Below are 18,134 nucleotides of genomic sequence, written 5' to 3'. Positions count from 1 at the left end.
TCATACAAATTTACCTCGACAACTAGGCGTAGAAGTATAGTTTAACTAATCAAGCTTTAGTTTTTCCTTGATTTAAGTCCGATTAGGGTTTATCTTGATCTAAATAAATAATTTCATTCAATTAAGTACTTCTAGAATTCAATTTATAAAATAATTCATATTTATGCAAAATTACCCTAATACTTTGACTTTTCATAATTTAGTCCTTAAGCTCATAACTTAAATATAACTCATTTTAGCCTAAATCCACAACGAATGTTATAAGGTACCTTGAAAAAACTCATTATTACCAAAATTTCACAACAAAACCCATGGATTGATACTATTAACAATTTAATCCCTATTTACAAAATTTATCAAAAATCACTTAACAAAACATGTTTATTTTACAACAAAGATAAATAATCTATCAACTAACATCAAAACGCATTCAAAACCATCCATGGAAAGTCCCTCAACCTTTAACAGTTTTTAAAATTAACCCCCGAGCTAGCTAAATTAAGCTAAAACGAACACAAAAACATAAAAATCATTAAAAAGGGGGACCGAAATCACATACCATGCAAGCACTTATGCTAGTCGAATCTTCAAGGCCTAAAATGCCTAATTATTTCATCAAATTTTGGTGAAGAAGGAGATTACAGAAGATGAAACAAATTTTTTTATTTAATTTAGGTTTTAATTATTCAATTACTATTTTAACCTTTAAAAACTATCAAAATTTCAATAAAACCTTGTCCATGCACATCCACTAACTCTTTAAATGGTATATTTAACATTCAATTCCATAAATTTTCATTTCCATAGCCGTTTAGCCCTTTTAGCTAATAGTTTCAACCTATACACCTTTTACGATTTAGTCCTTTTCACCTAATTAACCATTTAAACATCAAAATTTCGTAACAAAATTTTAGTACGACCTTAATATAATCTTTTAGATATTAAATAAAAATTAAAATAATAATTTACTCATCAGAATTGTGGTCTCCACACCATTTTTTTACACCATTGAAAACAGGTTGTTACAAATTTTAATGTTTGAGTAGGAAGTTTTATAATTATTTTTGGACTCTTTGAATAAAGGCAATGTGGGTTAAAATTTCATTTGGTTATCATTTTTATTTTTTAATTGATGTCATGATTTTGGAGTTTTGGTATTGCTTGGAATTATATTTATGAATGAGTTGATGGTTGGTTTTGGTCTTGTTTATGGATATCTGAATGCATCAGATTGTGATTTAGAATGCATATGAGGAAGATAATTTGTTTAAGCATGAATTCTTCTTTGCTTTACTGTGTTTTTGCATGTCTAAGTGGAGATATTGATATTTGGGGCATAAGTATCGGTACCTCAATGTTGAATCATTTTTGTAAGAAGTTAGTAGCTCAATTTGGTATCGATACCCATTCATGAGTATCAATACTCGGGGTTAAAAATACTAATACCTTTACCCATGTATCGATAAAAATGGTTTTTAACAAAATTTGGCAAATGCTGTTTTGGTATCAATTTTCTAACTTGTATCGATACCTATCTCACAAAAATATCGATACCTACGAACTTGTATCAATACCTATATTGTTTTCTTTAGAATGTTAAAGAACAAACTTTAATTACAGATAAATTTATTCCTATTGTTGTTTAAATGTTTAAATTAGTCACGAACTCTTCTTTAAATGTTAATTTTAGTATTTGTTTCTCTTATTAAAAACCATATATCTATGTGATTAAGTTTCGTTGGTTGATGTAGCATCCTCTAACTCAGGTCTGGTGACCACACTGGGTGAAGGGTGCTACAACAAACGTCGGGGTCGTATTTGCAGGAGCCTAATCAATAGACTTGGCTTTCAATCATAACATACAATTGCATGAGCTATGGACAAGAATTAGGAGGAAAGTGAGGGATTCAAGCCGGAGAAGAATTTCGATCTTAAAATGTAGATATATGGCCTCATTGGACCCCTTTAAGTATGGGCCCTTTGACTTATCGCCAATTGTAGTGGTAGTTTAGGTACCATTCGCCACTTGAGCTTGTTTTCTAGTGATTTTATCATATTTATATGCATTTTTAGTTTTCTTAAATTAGATTTGATTATTTTCAAAATAAGTGTTTTTACGTACTTTTTAGTATCTCAATGACCCGTAAGACCAACTTGGGCCTCGGGAGTGACTAATGGATTATTTGAGTGTATAAGGTGTCAATTCAAGGTTAAGAATACAAGGGATGATGTTCTTGTCGTGATACAAGGGAGCTCATTTTCCAACATAAAACAAAGAAGTTGCCATGGATGAAAAACACACGATGTCATGACAAGAAATTTCCCTTCGTCACGATGACACGACGAAGGCAGGTCAAAATGTGGCTGATTTCTTAGACGACAATCTTGGGATTATTTCCTAATTAAACCCTAGGAATTAAATATTATATTTAATAATTAGTATCTAAGTGTAACTAGGGTTGTGTGGGCACCAAGTAATGTGCAACAAAGATTGAAAGCCAATTGAGAGCAAAGATTGCTTTAGAATCGTGTTTTTTATTTAGTATCTAATTGTATATTGCTTCACATTTTTATTCAATTTTTAGTTGTATTTTATTTTTATGTTCATGTAATTGGAATTCATTCTATTCCGATGTAAAGACAATTGCGAGCAAAGATTGCTTCAGAATTGCACTTCAATATATTTAATCATAAGCATTCTCTTTACTCTTTTATTTATTCTTTTATTATATTTTGTTTCTCTCACCAATTAACGTTTGTATGAATATTAGAATAAATTCTTGTACTTTATTTCTATCTTACATGATTCATTTATTGAACTGATTAATTAATTTAGCCAATTAATTAGCAGAAGAATAAGGGGTTTCTTAATAGGAATTAGTTGGTACAAATTATGTGTGCCTAAACCTTAGGATTGATGACCCTAGGAAGTAATATAGGTTAAATAATGTTGGGATATAAATTTGTTGAGTAAATCATAATTTATCCCGATAGAAAAAGTGAGGTTGAAAGATAAGTGAGTACCCATCGAATAGTTAATTAGTAGAGACCGGAAGGTAATATTAGTTAAATAATAGTTAATTCACTAAAAACTCAAAGTTCTAAAATTAGTTAATCTTCTGCATGTTAATTAAAGATTTAATCAATCATAGGCTAGAGGCTCGCATTATTGACACTAGGAATAGAAAATTCCATTAGGTTAGTTTAGGTTAATTAATTTTACTAGTTTAATTAATACTTTAATTTGGATTCACACTACAAAATTGTGACTCAACTAGATTAGTAATTATTTTCGTAATTACTTTAATAATAAGATTCTCCAATCTACAATCCCTTGGGTACGTTCCTTGGAATACTTCTTAGTGTTCCATTGTAACTAACCTATCGTCAAATGTAGTTGTCAATTAGGGTCAATTCCACACTTAAGGAGTTTGTTTTCTAAGTAATTTAGGATTTTAATTAACATTTTCAATAATTAGGCCTTAGGATAGAAAGTTAATAAAATAAATGTTTTAAACATATTTTGTAGGTGTTGTGACCCAACAGGCCGACACGGGCCTTAAGTTGTGCTAATTGGTTTAATTGAGTGTGGAGGATGAAGATATAAAGGCTCAATTGACGTGTAAGTAGGGGTTGAGTGATGCATAAGCTTCCTGAGATGTCAAAGCACCAAACGAACAAGACAAGGTAAGATTTTGGTGTCGTGTCATGCCACGCAAGAGGTGTGGCGCGATACAAGGCCGATGTGATGCCTAAGTATTCCATGGTTATTTTTTTCTGCGCAATCAAACTTATACGAATACCTAGGATGTGTCGAAGAACTAATTTGGGTTGCCAACACGTCTATAAATAATACATTAAGGGTTTAATGTAATCAAGTAGTCTTAGACGCCTTCAAAAACCCTCGTAGTTTAGAAGTAGTTTTAGTTTCTTTTCTTTTCGGGTTTTTATAACTTTCTTGTCTTCTTATTGAATCAATTTTGATTCAAGAGTTTGTTTATTTAATTAAAGTATCCAGTTTATATTTTTCTTTGCATTCATTTTATTTTTTTATTCCAATCGAGAGATTTTCTACTCTGTTCCCTATTCAATGTTCAATCCACAATTATTCAAATATTTTTTTCTTCTCCAAGTTGATCGTGCTTTTTAGATGGTTTATTCAATCGACGTTGAGATTATAAATAACATGAGTGGCTAAACCCCTTAGGGGAGATTAACGAGTGGATGGGGATGTAATTAATGGAGGATTTGGGATTTCTCAAGATGGATTAGTTAGTTTAAATTATGTGTTCTTAAATTTTTAGGCTTGACAACCCTAATAAGTTATCATAGGCTAGACGAGGTCCAGAGGTAAGTTGAACTGAGTAAATCGTAATTTATCTTGGTTGAGAAAGTAGGTCAGGAGATAAACGAGTATTAACCAACCGGTTAAGTTAATTAGAGGTCACGAGGTAATAATTGCTTAATCTATGACTAATCCACTCTAAACCCCTAATTCGAAATTAGTTGTAAAATTTGAAGCGAGTTAATCTTCCTGATTGGCTTATCGATTTATTTCGTTTGTTTATTTTTCTTTCTTTATTTCTTTTCATTATTTATTTATTTTTATTTCTTTAATCTATTTTATGATCCATCTTAATATAGGAATTAACTATTACTATTTAAACTTATTATTGTAAAAAGTATTTTCATTATTTATTCCACCCTCCATTGGGTACGATCCTCAGAATACTTCTAGTATTTCATTGCAAAACTATATTACAATTTGACTCGTGCACTTACGGACACTGTCGTTCTTCATTTAATATAATTTTGGTGAATTATTTAACTATAAACGATAACATATTATAGGCGGTCAAGTTTTTGGCGCCATTGTCGAGAGGTTTTGGCAATAAATTTTGAAAATAATTTTTTTAAAATTAATAAGATAAGTAGGAACGTTAGAACATATAGATACGATTTTAAATTTTTGTTTGCTTATTTTTCTTTTCTTTTCGAGTCGTACATGATCGAAGCTCCAATAACCTAATCGAACCACACCTAGAATAGGAGCAACTACTCAAGTGCAACCATCAATTAATGGACAACAATCCACCCGCGGTGATTAATTTACCTCGGGAAAACCCATTCTTTGAAGAGCTATAAGAACCACAAGTGTAACAACCCGTTTTCAGTGATATCGAAATAGTGATTTTGGGAACACAAATTTGACAAAAAAAATTTATTTTATTGTCTATGGGATATTAATAAGGTCGTATTAAAATTTCATTAAGAAATTTTAATGTTTGCATGATTAATTAAGTGAAAAGAACTAAATCGTAAAAAGTGTAAAAGTGGAGTGCTATTAGCCAAAGCGACTAAAAGATTATGGAAATGAAACCAAATGGACTTAAGTGGATGTGCATGGCAAGGTATTAATGAAATTTTGATGTTAATTTAAGGTTAAAAAGGTAATTGTGTAATTATAAGCTACCAAATAGGATTCATCTTCTTCAATCTTCTTTCCACCGAATTTTGAAGAAATAAAAGACATAGCTTGGGTTTTCAGGTTCAGCTACTTAAGGGTGTGCATGTAAGTGATTCTGAGCCTCATTTTTAATGGTTTTTATGTTTTTGAGGTCGTTTTAGCTTAATCTAGCTAGCCTAGGGATTAATTTGCAAAAAATTTAGAGGTTGAGGGTTATGCCATGAATGTTCTTGAATGGTTCTTGATGTTAATTGGTAGATTATGATTCTTTGTTGATAATTTAACAAGTTCTATAAAGTGATTTTTGGCGAAATTTACATTTAGGGATTGATTTATAAAAATGGTAAAAATTCATGTTAAATTTATGAAATGATAGTTTATTTGGGTTGATATAAGTCCTTAATAAATTTGGCTAGCTTGAATGGAGGATTAAAATGATTAGATTTCAATTTATAAGCTTAAGGACTAAATTGTGAAAAGTTAAAATGTTATGAAATGTGGACTAAATTGAATACTAGAAGTATTAAATTGATTGAAATCTTCTATTTAGATCAAGATAAACCATGTAAGGACATAGATCAAGGCAAAGCAAAAGCTTCGGATTAGCTCGATATAACCTTCACGCCCCTAGTTGTCGAGGTAAGTTCAAAGAAATGCTTATCATATTAATACTATTTCAAATCGTATGTTATTATGTTGTTTATAATGTAAATTAATCGATAAATGAATAAATCAATGCTATGATGGTTATCAAGTCTCGGTTGAACCTTAAGAATTCGTAGGATACAAATGACATATCATTAGAGATTTCATGTTTCGGGTGCTAGTCTTGAATGTCCTACCGATGGCTGAGGTCCTACATTTTTTGTGGATACTCCACAACTCGTGTGCGCAGCATCGTGTAGCTTACATTTTGACCCACTGCTTGTGTAAGCAATAATGTAAAGAAAAGCTTACGGTTAAGTAAATGAACACTTTGTGTGAGCTTTCCTAAGTATCCGATGTAATTCTAGATTGTTCAACGAGTATGAAAAGGAAATGATATGGTAAGTGTTAAAATAAAATGTATCATGAACTTATGAAATGGAAATGGTGATCTAAATGATATGAATTCATTTGAACCATGTACAAATGTACTAAATTGTGAAGTATGTGATGTTGTATAGCCATTATGCCAAGCTTGGGGTTTAGTTGGTACTACACTTATGTTATTTACATTATGCAAACGAAATGGTAAGTTGTGTCTAAGTTATACGAGCTTACTAAGCAATAATTGCTTATGTAGTTTCTTTCCTATGTTTTATAGATTATCAGAAGCTCGACTAGTTTGGAAGCTCATCGGAGATCTATCACACTATCCAACATAAATATTGGTAGTTTTTGAATGTTTTTGCCAAGGTTATAATGGCATGTATAGGTGAATTTGTAATGGTATTTAGTTGAATGTTTAGTTGATGATTTGGTATGTATAAGTTGTGGAAGTTAATTTGGTTGGTACCATGTGATACCTTGCTAGATTATGTCATTTTTTTAAACTTATGATGCATGCTTGGAATAACTTCTATGGTATATTTGAAACGGTATGGCAATGGTCAAGTTATTGCATGTTAAGGTAAGTGGTGATAAATGCATTTGAGGTGCCTTTGAATGGCATATTGGTTAGTTGTGTTAGGAATTTGAAATGGTATTTTTATTTGTGTTTAGGTGATGTTCAAGTCCCTTTAAATGTGTGCATGATTGGTTTGAGGGGTTAAGCATGATATGGTAGTGAAATGGTTGATTCTAGGTGAATTTTAGGTTCACATCGCCTATAACACGGGCGTGTGACTCAACCGTGTGTGACACACAGCTTGGCGACACGGCCGTGTGTCATCTGAGTGTTCCTTTGTATGCAAGTCAGTGAGTTACACGGCCTAACACATGGCTGGCACACAGGCGTGTGACATGGCCGTGTGATCCTACTCAGAGAGTTACACGGGTCAGGACATATGCTAAGACATGGCCGTGTGTCCTTAGTTCGAAGGTTACACGGGTGTCTGTCTCAGCCGTGTGAGGCACATGGCCGTGTGACCCCTATTTCCATAATTTTATGACTTTTTCCTAAACTTTTCAAATGATTGTAAATCGGTCCCGATTCGTTTCTATGATATTTTTAGGGGCTCAAGGGCTCGATTTAGGGACGATATGTATGTATATGATTGGTTTATGAATTGTTTATGCTATTGAATGAAGTTTAGTTTAAATGTTTTCGATTGTACAGTAGTTCTTCGTAACCCTAATCTGGCGACGAATACGAGTTAGGGTGTTACATTTAGTTGTATTAGAGCTACGGTTTATTCGGTTATCGGACTGAACATAGCATGTATGAAGTCTAGAAATACATACCAATATATAACCTACGATAGTGTGATAACTCCTGACTCGAATTGAACTATGTTTTCATATAAATAATATGTCATCCAACCAAGCTAATTCCAATGAAGTTGATAGTAAAGCACAAGCCTCCGTTCGTAGAGCAACGTCTAGTGCTAGTAGGCCCGTGTCTGAGGGCTGAAGAGGAGAGGCTAAAGAAGCCTTCTTCCAGTTAATGTCCAAATGGTGTTTTGAGTCCGTAAGAACGAACCTAATGGCTCAACGAACTCCACCCCCACTCGTACCCCAACCGATCCCCGTAGTTCACCAGGGTTTGGAACCAATGTGAGTGAACAAGCCTCCAGTGCATAAAATCTAAAAGTACGGGGCTGAAGAGTTTCGTGGTAGGTTGAAGACGATCTAGAGAGAGCTGAGTTTTGGTCAGAAGACACTATAAGGGTTTTTGATGAATTACCTTGTGCACCAGTTGAATGTTTAAAATGTGTTGTTTCTTTATTGAAAGATTCGACTTACCAGTGGTGGAACATCTTGATTGCAGTAGTACCAATGGATCGTGTAAATTGAGAATTCTTCCAGACAAAGTTCAGAAAGAAATATATAAGTCAAAGGTTCCTTGATAAGAAACACAAAGAGTTTTTTACTTGAAACAGGGCCGAATGTCAATGGCCGAGTTTGAGAGAGAATTTGTATGACTCAGCAAATATGTTCGAGGGTGTTTACCATATGAGGCTATCATGTGCACATAGTTCGAAGACGGTCTAAATGAAGATATTAAGTTGCTAGTCGGGATTCTCAAGCTGAAAGAATTAGTAATTCTAGTTGGTAAAGAACACAAGGTTGAAAAACTCAGTAAAGCTAAAAGAAAATCAAATTCAGAGGCTCATGATACAGGAAAATGACCTATAGGAAAATCATTCTCGCCTCCATCGCAAAAATGAAAGGAATTCCACAGTCGTTCATTAGCTTCGGTGGGTTATTTTGGGAGAGATAAAAGAAAGCGTCATTCGAGTTTGAAACCTCAAGCTACATCTGTAGCTAGTGTAGGTAGTGTTAGGAACAAGCCTGAATGTCAGTAATGTAATAGCCGCCACTTTAGTAAATGTAGCCTGAAAGACGAGTCATATTTTAAATGTGGTTCTTATGATCATTATCTCAAAGACTGCCTTGAAAGGTCTGAGAAAGAAAAGGCTTAGAATACTCGTTCGAGTAACACGGCTGCGAGAGGGAGACCACCCATGAACATTGGAAATATAGGTAACAGTCGAGGTGGAACGAAAGATTATGCTGTTAGATCTGAAACACGAGCACCAGCTAGGGCTTATGCAATTCGTGCTCGAGAGGAAGCTTTAACACCTGATGTGATCACCGGTACATGTTCTATCTTTGATACTAATGTTAATGTTTTGATTGACCTGGGGTCAACGCACTCATATGTATGCACAACTTTAGTGTTGGATAAGAAATTACCTTTTGAGTCGACTGATTTTCTGGTTAAAGAACGAACCCTTTAGGTCAGTATGTATTAATTGATAAACTTTGTAAAAATTGTCCTTTGATGATTCGGGGCTACAACTTTTTGGCTAATTTGATTTTATTACCCTTTGATGAGGTTGATGTGATTCTAGGAATGGACTAGTTAACTCTGCATGATGCCATTGTGAACTGTAGATGAAAACATATCGTGTTAAAATGTCAAAACGATGAAAGGATCCAAATTGAATCAGATATACTAAATGGTACCTCTAATGTTATTTCAACTATGATGTCACATAAATATGTTAGAAAGGGTTGTGAAACGTATCTCACTTATATATTTGATTCCAGGGTTTCAAAATTGAAGTTAGAATCAGTTCCGATTGTAAGTGAGTTTTTAGATTTATTCCTAGAAGAATTACCAGGGTTACCGCTGATTAGAGAGGTTGAGTTTGCTATTGACTTAGTGCCGGGAACATCTCTGATATCGATAGCTTCATATAGAATGACACCTACAAAATTAAAAGAGTTGAAAGCACAGTTGCAAGAGTTAACAGTTATGGGCTTTGCTCGGCCCAACTTTTCTCCTTGGGGTGCTCCTATGTTGTTTGTTAAGGAAAAAGACGAGTCAGTGCGATTGTGTATCGATTACCGATAACTCAACAAAGTCACGATCAAGAACAAATATCCTTTGCCACTTATTGATGATTTGTTTAATCAGTTGAAAGGTGCGACTATATTTTCAAAGATCAATCTTCATTCTGGAAATTATCAGTTACAGGTTAAAGACTCAAATGTTCCGAAAACTGCTTTTAGAACCAAGTACAAACATTATAAGTTTCTGGTTATGCCATTTGGTTTGACCAATGCACCTTCTATGTTTATGGACTTGATGGATAGAATATTTAGACCGTATTTAGACAATTTTTTTGTTGTATTCATTGATGACACTTTAATCCATTCATGAGATGAGACAGAGCATGCCCAGCATTTGAGAATTGTTTTACAGACTTTACACAAAAAACAATTGTTCGCTAAGTTCAGCAAATGTGAGTCCTGGCTTCAAGAAGTCAGATTTTTGGGACACGTAGTGTCGACAGACGGTATTAGAGTTGATCCCAGTAAAATCTTAACTGTAGTGTACTAGAAACCTCTGAGAAATGTGTTAAAAGTCAGAAGTTCTTTGGGTTTAGCCGGATATTATAGAAGATTTGTCAAAGGATTTTTGATGATTGCTACACCGTTGACGAAACTGCTTCAAAAAGATGTCAAGCTCGAATAGTCTGAAAAGTGTCAGCAAAGTTTTAACCAGTTGAAAGCATTGTTAACCGAGGCACCTGTGTTGGTTCAACCAGAGTCCGATAAGGAATTTGTGATTTATAGTGATGTTTCATTGAATGGTTTAGGTTGTGTTTTGATGCAAGAAGGCAAAATAATAGTGTATGCTTCTCGACAGTTGAAACCCCATGAAAAGAATTATCCGACTCATGATTTAAGCTTGCAACTATAGTATTCGCTTTAAAGATTTGGCGACACCATTTGTACGGGGAAAATTTTCATATTGTCATGGATCACAAAAGCCTGAAGCATTTGATGTCACAGAAAGATTTGAATTTGAGACAACATAGATGGCTTGAGTTGTTGAAAGATTACGATTTGATCATCGACTATCATCCGGGAAAAGCTAATGTCGTTGCTGAAGCTTTGAGTAGAAAATCTCTATTTGTTTTGCGAGCTTTGAACACACAGTTGACATTGATTGATGATGGTTCAATTTTAGCTGAACTGAAAGCTAGACCGATGTTTTTGCAACAGATTTATGAAGCTCAGAAAAGTGATGATGATTTGATTGCTAAACAGAAACAGATTGAGTCGACGTCTGATACAGATTTTCATATTGGTTCAGACAACAGTTTGTATTTCAGAAATTGCATGTGTTCCAGATAATTTTGATCTTATTAAAAAGATTTTATAGGAAGCTCATAGTAGCAGTTTATCGATACATCCTGGTAGTAATAAAATGTACGGTGATTTGAAATAGATGTACTGGTGGTCCGGTATGAAATGAGTTTCAGAGTTTGTATCAGAATGTTTCATCTGCCAGCAAGTTAAATCAGAGCATCAAGTACCTTCTGGTTTATTACAACCTGTGATTATTCTAGAATGGAAATGGGAACGTGTTATGATGGATTTTTTATTAGGATTGCCTCTATCTCTGAGAAAGAAAGATATTGTGTGGGCCTTTGTAGATCGTTTGACGAAATCCGCACATTTCATTACAGTGTATACTGATTTTTCACTTAAGAGATTGGTTAAAATATATGTTTATGAGATTGTCAGACTGCATGGTCTACTAGTTTCTATTATCTCTGACAGGTATCTACAGTTAACGTCTCGATTCTAGAGTAAGTTACATGATGCTCTAGGTACTCGATTGTATTTAGCACAGCGTTTCACCCGCAGACCGATTGTCAGTCTGAATGAGTAATTCAGATACTCAAAGATATGTTTTGATGTTGTGTTTTAGAGTTCAAAGGTAGCTGGAAAATATTTCTACTGTTGGTTGAATTTGCATACAATAACAGTTATCAGATGAGCATTAAAATGGAATCGTACGAAGCTTTGTATGGTCGAAAATGTCGAACGCTACTATACTAGACTGAGTTAAGTGAGAAAAAGTTATTCGGTATTGATTTGATTCGTTAAACTAAAGAAAAGGTCAAAGTCATACGTGACAGTTTGAAAGCGGCTTCTGATCATCAGAAATCTTACACAAACTTAAAAAGAAAATACATAGAGTTTCAAGTTGGCGACAAAGTATTTTTGAAAGTGTCGCCCTGGAGGAAAGTTCTCCGATTTGGTCAAAAAGGGAAGCTTAGTTCACGATTTATTGAGCCGTATGAAATCATTGAGAGGATTGGGCCAGTAGCTTATCGGTTGGCTTTTCTTTCAGAGTTAGAAAAGATTCATAACGTATTTTATGTATCGATGTTATGACAGTATCGATCAGATCCTTCACACGTGATATCACCGGTAGATGTTGAGATTTAGCTAGATATGACGTACAGTGAAGAACCAATCAGAATTCTAGCTCGAGAAGTTAAATAATTGAGAAATAAAAGTATAAATTTAGTTAAGGTTCTCTGAAAACAACCCAGAATAGAAGAGGCAACCTGGGAACCGGAAAAAGTTATGAAAGTGCAATACCTGAACCAATTTTCTGGTAAGATTTTCGGGGACGACAATTCCTTCAAGGGGAGAGTTGTAAAAGCCCATTTTTAGTGATATCAAAACAGTGGTTTTGGGAGCACAAATCTGACGAAATTAATTTATTTTATTATTATTTTATTGTCTATTGGATATTACTAAGGTCGTATTAAAATTTCATTAAGAAATTTTAATGTTTGCATGATTAATTAAGTGAAAATGACTAAATTGTAAAAAGTGTAAAAGTAGAGTTCTATTAGCTAAAGTGGCTAAAAGATTATTTAAATGAAACCAAATAGACTTGAATGGTAATTGAACCATTTATATGGGATAGTGGATGTGCATGACAAGGTATTAATGAAATTTTGATGTTAATTTAAGGTTAAAAAGGTAATTGTGTAATTATAAGCTAAATTAAATACAACCAAATAGGATTCATCTTCTTCAATCCTCTTTCCACCGAATTTTGAAGAAATAAAAGCCATAGTTAAAGTTTTCAGGTTCGGCTGCTCAAGGATGTGCATGTAAGTGATTCTGAGCCTCATTTTTAATGATTTTTATGTTTTTGAGGTCGTTCAGCTTAATCTAGCTAGCTCAGGGATTAATTTGCAAAAAATTAGAGGTTGAGGGTTATGCCATGAATGTTCTTGAATGATTCTTGATGTTAATTGGTAGGTTATGATTCTTTTTTGATAAATAAACAAGTTCTATAAAGTGATTTTTGGTGAAATTTACATTTAGGGATTGATTTATAAAAATGGAAAAAATTCATGTTAAATTTATGAAATGATAGTTTATTTGGGTTGATATAAGTCCTTAATAAATTTGGTTAGCGTGAATGGAGGATTAAAATGATTAGATTTCAACTTATGAGCTTAAGGACTAAATTGTGAAAAGTTAAAATGTCTGTGGCAAAATAGAAATTTTGCATAAATATGAAATGTGGACTAAATTGAATACTAGAAGTATTAAATTGATTGAATTTTTCTATTTAGATCAAGGTAAACCATGTACGAACATAGATTGAGGGAAAGCAAAAGCTTCAGATTAGCTAGATATAACCTTTACGCCCCTAGTTGTCGAGGTAAGTTTGTATAAATGGTTATCGTATTAATACTATTTCAAATCGTATGTTATTATGTTGTTTATATTGTAAATTAATCAGTGAATGAATAAATCAATTCTATGGCAATTATCGAGTCCCGGTTGAACCTTAGAAATTAATAGGATACGAATGACATGTCATTAGGGATTTCTTGTTTTAGGTGTTGGTCTGGAATGTCCTACTGATGGATGAGGTCTTGCATTTGGTGCGGATACTCCATAGCTCGTGTAAGCAGCATCGTATAGCTTACATTCTGATCCGCAGCTTGTGTGAGCAAGCCCATTTCACAGCTCATGTGAGCAATGATGTAAAGGAAAGCTTACGGTTATGTAAAGGCACACTTCGTGTGAGCTTTCCCGAGTATCCGTTGTAACTTTAGATGGTTCAATGGGTATGAAATGTATCATGAACTTATGAAAAGGAAATGGTGATCTAAATGATGTGAATACATGTGTAAATTACTTGTTATGGATGAATTCGTTTGAACCATGTAGAAATGTACTAACTTGTGAAGTTTGTGATGTTGCATAGAAATTATGCCAAGCTTATAGTTTAGTTGGTCTTACACTTATGCTATTTACATTATGCAAACGAAACGGTAAGTTGAATTTAAGTTATACGAGCTTACCAAGCAATAATTTCTTACGTAGTCTCTTTCCTATGTTTTATAGATTATCAGATGCTCGATCCGTTTGGAAGCTTGTCAGAGATCTACCACACTATCCAGCATAAATATCAGTGGTTTATGAATTTTTGGCCAAGGTTATAATGGCATGTATAGGTGAATTTGTAATGGTATTTAGTTGAATGTTTAGTTGATGATTTGGTATGTATAAGTTGTGGAAGTTAGCTTGGTTGGTACCATTGATACCTTGCTAGATTATGTCATTTTTTAAAACTTATGATGCATGCTTGGAATGACTTCTATGGTATATTTGGAATGGTATGGCAATGGTCAAGCTATTGCATGTTTAGGTAAGTGGTGATGAATGTATTTGAGGTGCCTTTGAATGGCATATTGGTTAGTTGTGTTAGGAATTTGAAATGGTAATTTGATTTGTGTTTAGGTGATGTTCAAGTCCCTTTAAATGTGTGCATGATTGGTTTGAGGGGTTAAGCATGATATGGTAGTGAAATGGTTGATTTTAGGTGAATTGTAGGTCCACACCACCTGAGACACGGGCATGTGACACACGGCTTGGTGACACAGTCGTGTGTCATCTGAGAGTTCCTTTGTATGAAAGTCAGTGAGTTACAAGGCCTAACACACGGCCTAGCACACAGGCATGTGTTGCAACTTAGAGAGTTACACGACCTTGCACATGAGCGTGTGACATGGCCGTGTGACGCACACGGGCGTGTGACCCCTGTTTCCAAAATTTTATGACTTTTTTCTAAACTTTTCAAATGATTTCAAATTTGTCCCGATTTATTTTTATGATATTTTTTTAGGGCCTCGAAGGCTCGATTTAGGGATGGTATTTATGTATATGATTGGGTTATGAATTGTTTATGCTATTGAATGAAGTTAAGTTTAAATGTTTCCGGTTGTACGGTAATGCTCCGTAATCCTAATCTGGCGACAGATATGGGTTAGGGGTGTTACAATAAAGGAATAATCGGGTGGACGTCCTAATGGCTTAGCTGATATTGCGCAAATACGCCTTACCTCCCTTAGATGCAGTGCGTGGAAGCTTTAAGCGGCCGACAATCAACACAAATAATTTCAAGCTAAAGGGGACCACAATCTAAATGATTCAAAACACTTTGAAGTTAAAAGAGAACATGGTTGAATATTCGAATCAACATTTGAAGCGGTTCCTTCAACTATATGATACTTCAAGTATAATGCAGTATTTGAAAATGCTATACGTCTTCGATTATTCTCGTTCTCACTATGCAGTAGCGTAGCCGATTGGTTAGACTCGTTAGAACAAGGTTCTATTACAACATGGAATAATCTAGTGGAAAATTTTCTCTACAACTTTTTCCTGATTAGTCGAACAATTCAGTTGAAGCGAGAAATTGTCAATTTTAAACAATTTGAAGATGAATCCCTGTACGAGGCGCAGGAGCATTTTAAGACGATGCTAAGGAAATGCCCACATTATAGACTACAAGCGTGGCTCCAAATACAAATATTCTATAATGGTGTTGATAGACACATTAAATCGAGTTTAGACGAAGCATCCAACGGATCTCTCATTTTTCATAAATACGAAAGAGCTTATAAAATCATTGATGATATGACCATGAATTCATATATATGTCCTAATGAAATATTCATGTACCAATCCAAGCCACTAATAGTAAAAGCTATAAAGGAATAGAGCAACAATGTTTGATTCCAATAAATACTAGAAAAGCTTAACCGCTTGGAAACACCCGTCAAGCAGACAAGAGTGGAGCCACATTTGGAGAACCAACTGCAAGAGGCAAAGTACGTAAATAATAGGGGACAAGATTCTTACTACAATACCTACAACGGTTAGAGGGATCATCCAAACTTTAAATGGGGAGGCAACCAATAAGGTACAAATCAAGCGCAAACCCGACCTAACCTTCCTTACTAAGGAGGTCAAATGAAGATGCAGCCAAATAAGAAGATGTAGGAGCAGACGAAAGGGTAGCGAATGTTGTTGGTGAATCTAAATTTGACCCCAAACCAATTCAACAATCCGGGCCGTATGGTCAACATCGCCAACATGGATGATCCCCAAATTAGTTGACTGCATTCTTTGAAGTCAACCATATGTAGTAGCCATCTTAAGTGTACCAAATTTTGAGATTTATCGAGCATTAGAAGGCCCCCGATTAACCTTAGGATGAATTCTCGGTCATATTGTTCTTTTTCAATGGCAGTTTCATGCTTATCAAGTTCACCAAAATTATCTTCCAACCATTTGATATAAATCTGGCCACCTCGAATCCTGTTCAACACCTTCCCTAATAGTGTGTCGTAAAGGTCCTTCCTACCAGAAACGGTCACTAGCCCTGTAACAACTCCCCCATCCATCGGTAAGCCCATTTGTAAAGCCATGTCCTCTAGCGTGATCGTACATTCACTTCATGGAAGATGAAATGTGTGTGTCTCGGGTCTCTACCTTTCCACCAACGAGTTGATAAGTGTTGGATCCAATTTACAGCCCCCGAGCATATGAGACACATGTAAGAATCCCGATTCTTGCAAATGACAACGAATTGCATTGGATATGCTCTTTGATAGACTGTGTATGAACTCCTCCAAAACTTAATCATCTACCTATTTATATCAATAAAATAAATTATAAATTTAAAAAATTTAAATTTAACTTAATTAAAATTAATAAAAATAAATATTTTTCCTTACCATTGCCAATTGCATGGCGAAATTGTGCTTGTCATCGAAATGAATGAGAGAACTTGCCATTCGTGAAAAATTAATTAAAATGAATAATTTATGAAATAATAAAGTAAAACTAGAATATTTTTATAAAAAATTATTGGAAAATTTTGAACTGATCTTAAGAGAAATCAGAGAATATAGGGAATGAAGAGAATTGAAAGAATTGGATTTGAGTGAAAAAAGTGTAAAATGGCTTGGGTTTATATAGGAAAAACAGTTACTGGTGGACTGTTTATCATTTTAATGTTGGCCAGATTTGAAACTTGATCGTTAAGAATTTACCGTTGGAGGAAAGCACGCCCAACTGGATGCACTTTCCTACATACTCAAAGGATAACGCGTCCAATTGGGTGCACTTTCCTGCAAACTATGCAGAAGCTGGATGCGTTTTCACACAGTCTCTCCAAAATCGGCTTATTTCCTTAATTTACAAAAAAGGCCTATTTTTCAAATATTTTTCGGTATTTTTCCCTAAATTAGCTTGAGTTATTTTAATTTAGTTTAAATATAATTTTATTGTAATTTTTATTAAGAAGTTTAAATTTTTTATTTATATTTAATCTTTAATTTAATACGCATTATTTTTATGATAGAATTAGGTGATTTAATCTTTATAGTTGTTATAATAATCCTATCGGAAGATAAAAATATCATGAAGGTCTCTGATACGAGTCACAAAGGCCCAACTCAAGCTCAAGAACGTGATGGACTCAAACTACCACAAGGCCCAATAACGAGGTCAAAGGCCAAGCAAATGCGGACGAAACTAAATGGAATCATTCAAGACGTCATTAGCAAGGCCTTAGATGCGTATACGAAGGAAAAAGAAAATCAAGATTCACTTTCTTGTTTTCAAGAAAATCAAGAAACCGAATCTTGGTCCAATTTTGTTGTTTTGAGCGATTCCAAGAATCAAGAAAATCAAGATTTCAAATCTTGGAAATCTTGGTCCAAGAAACCGAATCTTGCAACGAAGGCGCATTGGATCTCCGTTACGAGCATCAACGAACCAAGTTCGGTAGGAAACGGACTACAAGCCCAAGTTCTTGAAGGCAAGGCCCAATAAGATGTCCAAGCCCAAATCAAGAAATTTAAATGAGACTTAGTTGAAAATCAGGCCAAAT

This window comes from Gossypium raimondii, chromosome 8, assembly GCF_025698545.1.
Source record: "Gossypium raimondii isolate GPD5lz chromosome 8, ASM2569854v1, whole genome shotgun sequence".
NCBI lineage: Eukaryota > Viridiplantae > Streptophyta > Magnoliopsida > Malvales > Malvaceae > Gossypium > Gossypium raimondii.
This window is presented reverse-complemented; position numbering follows the sequence as displayed.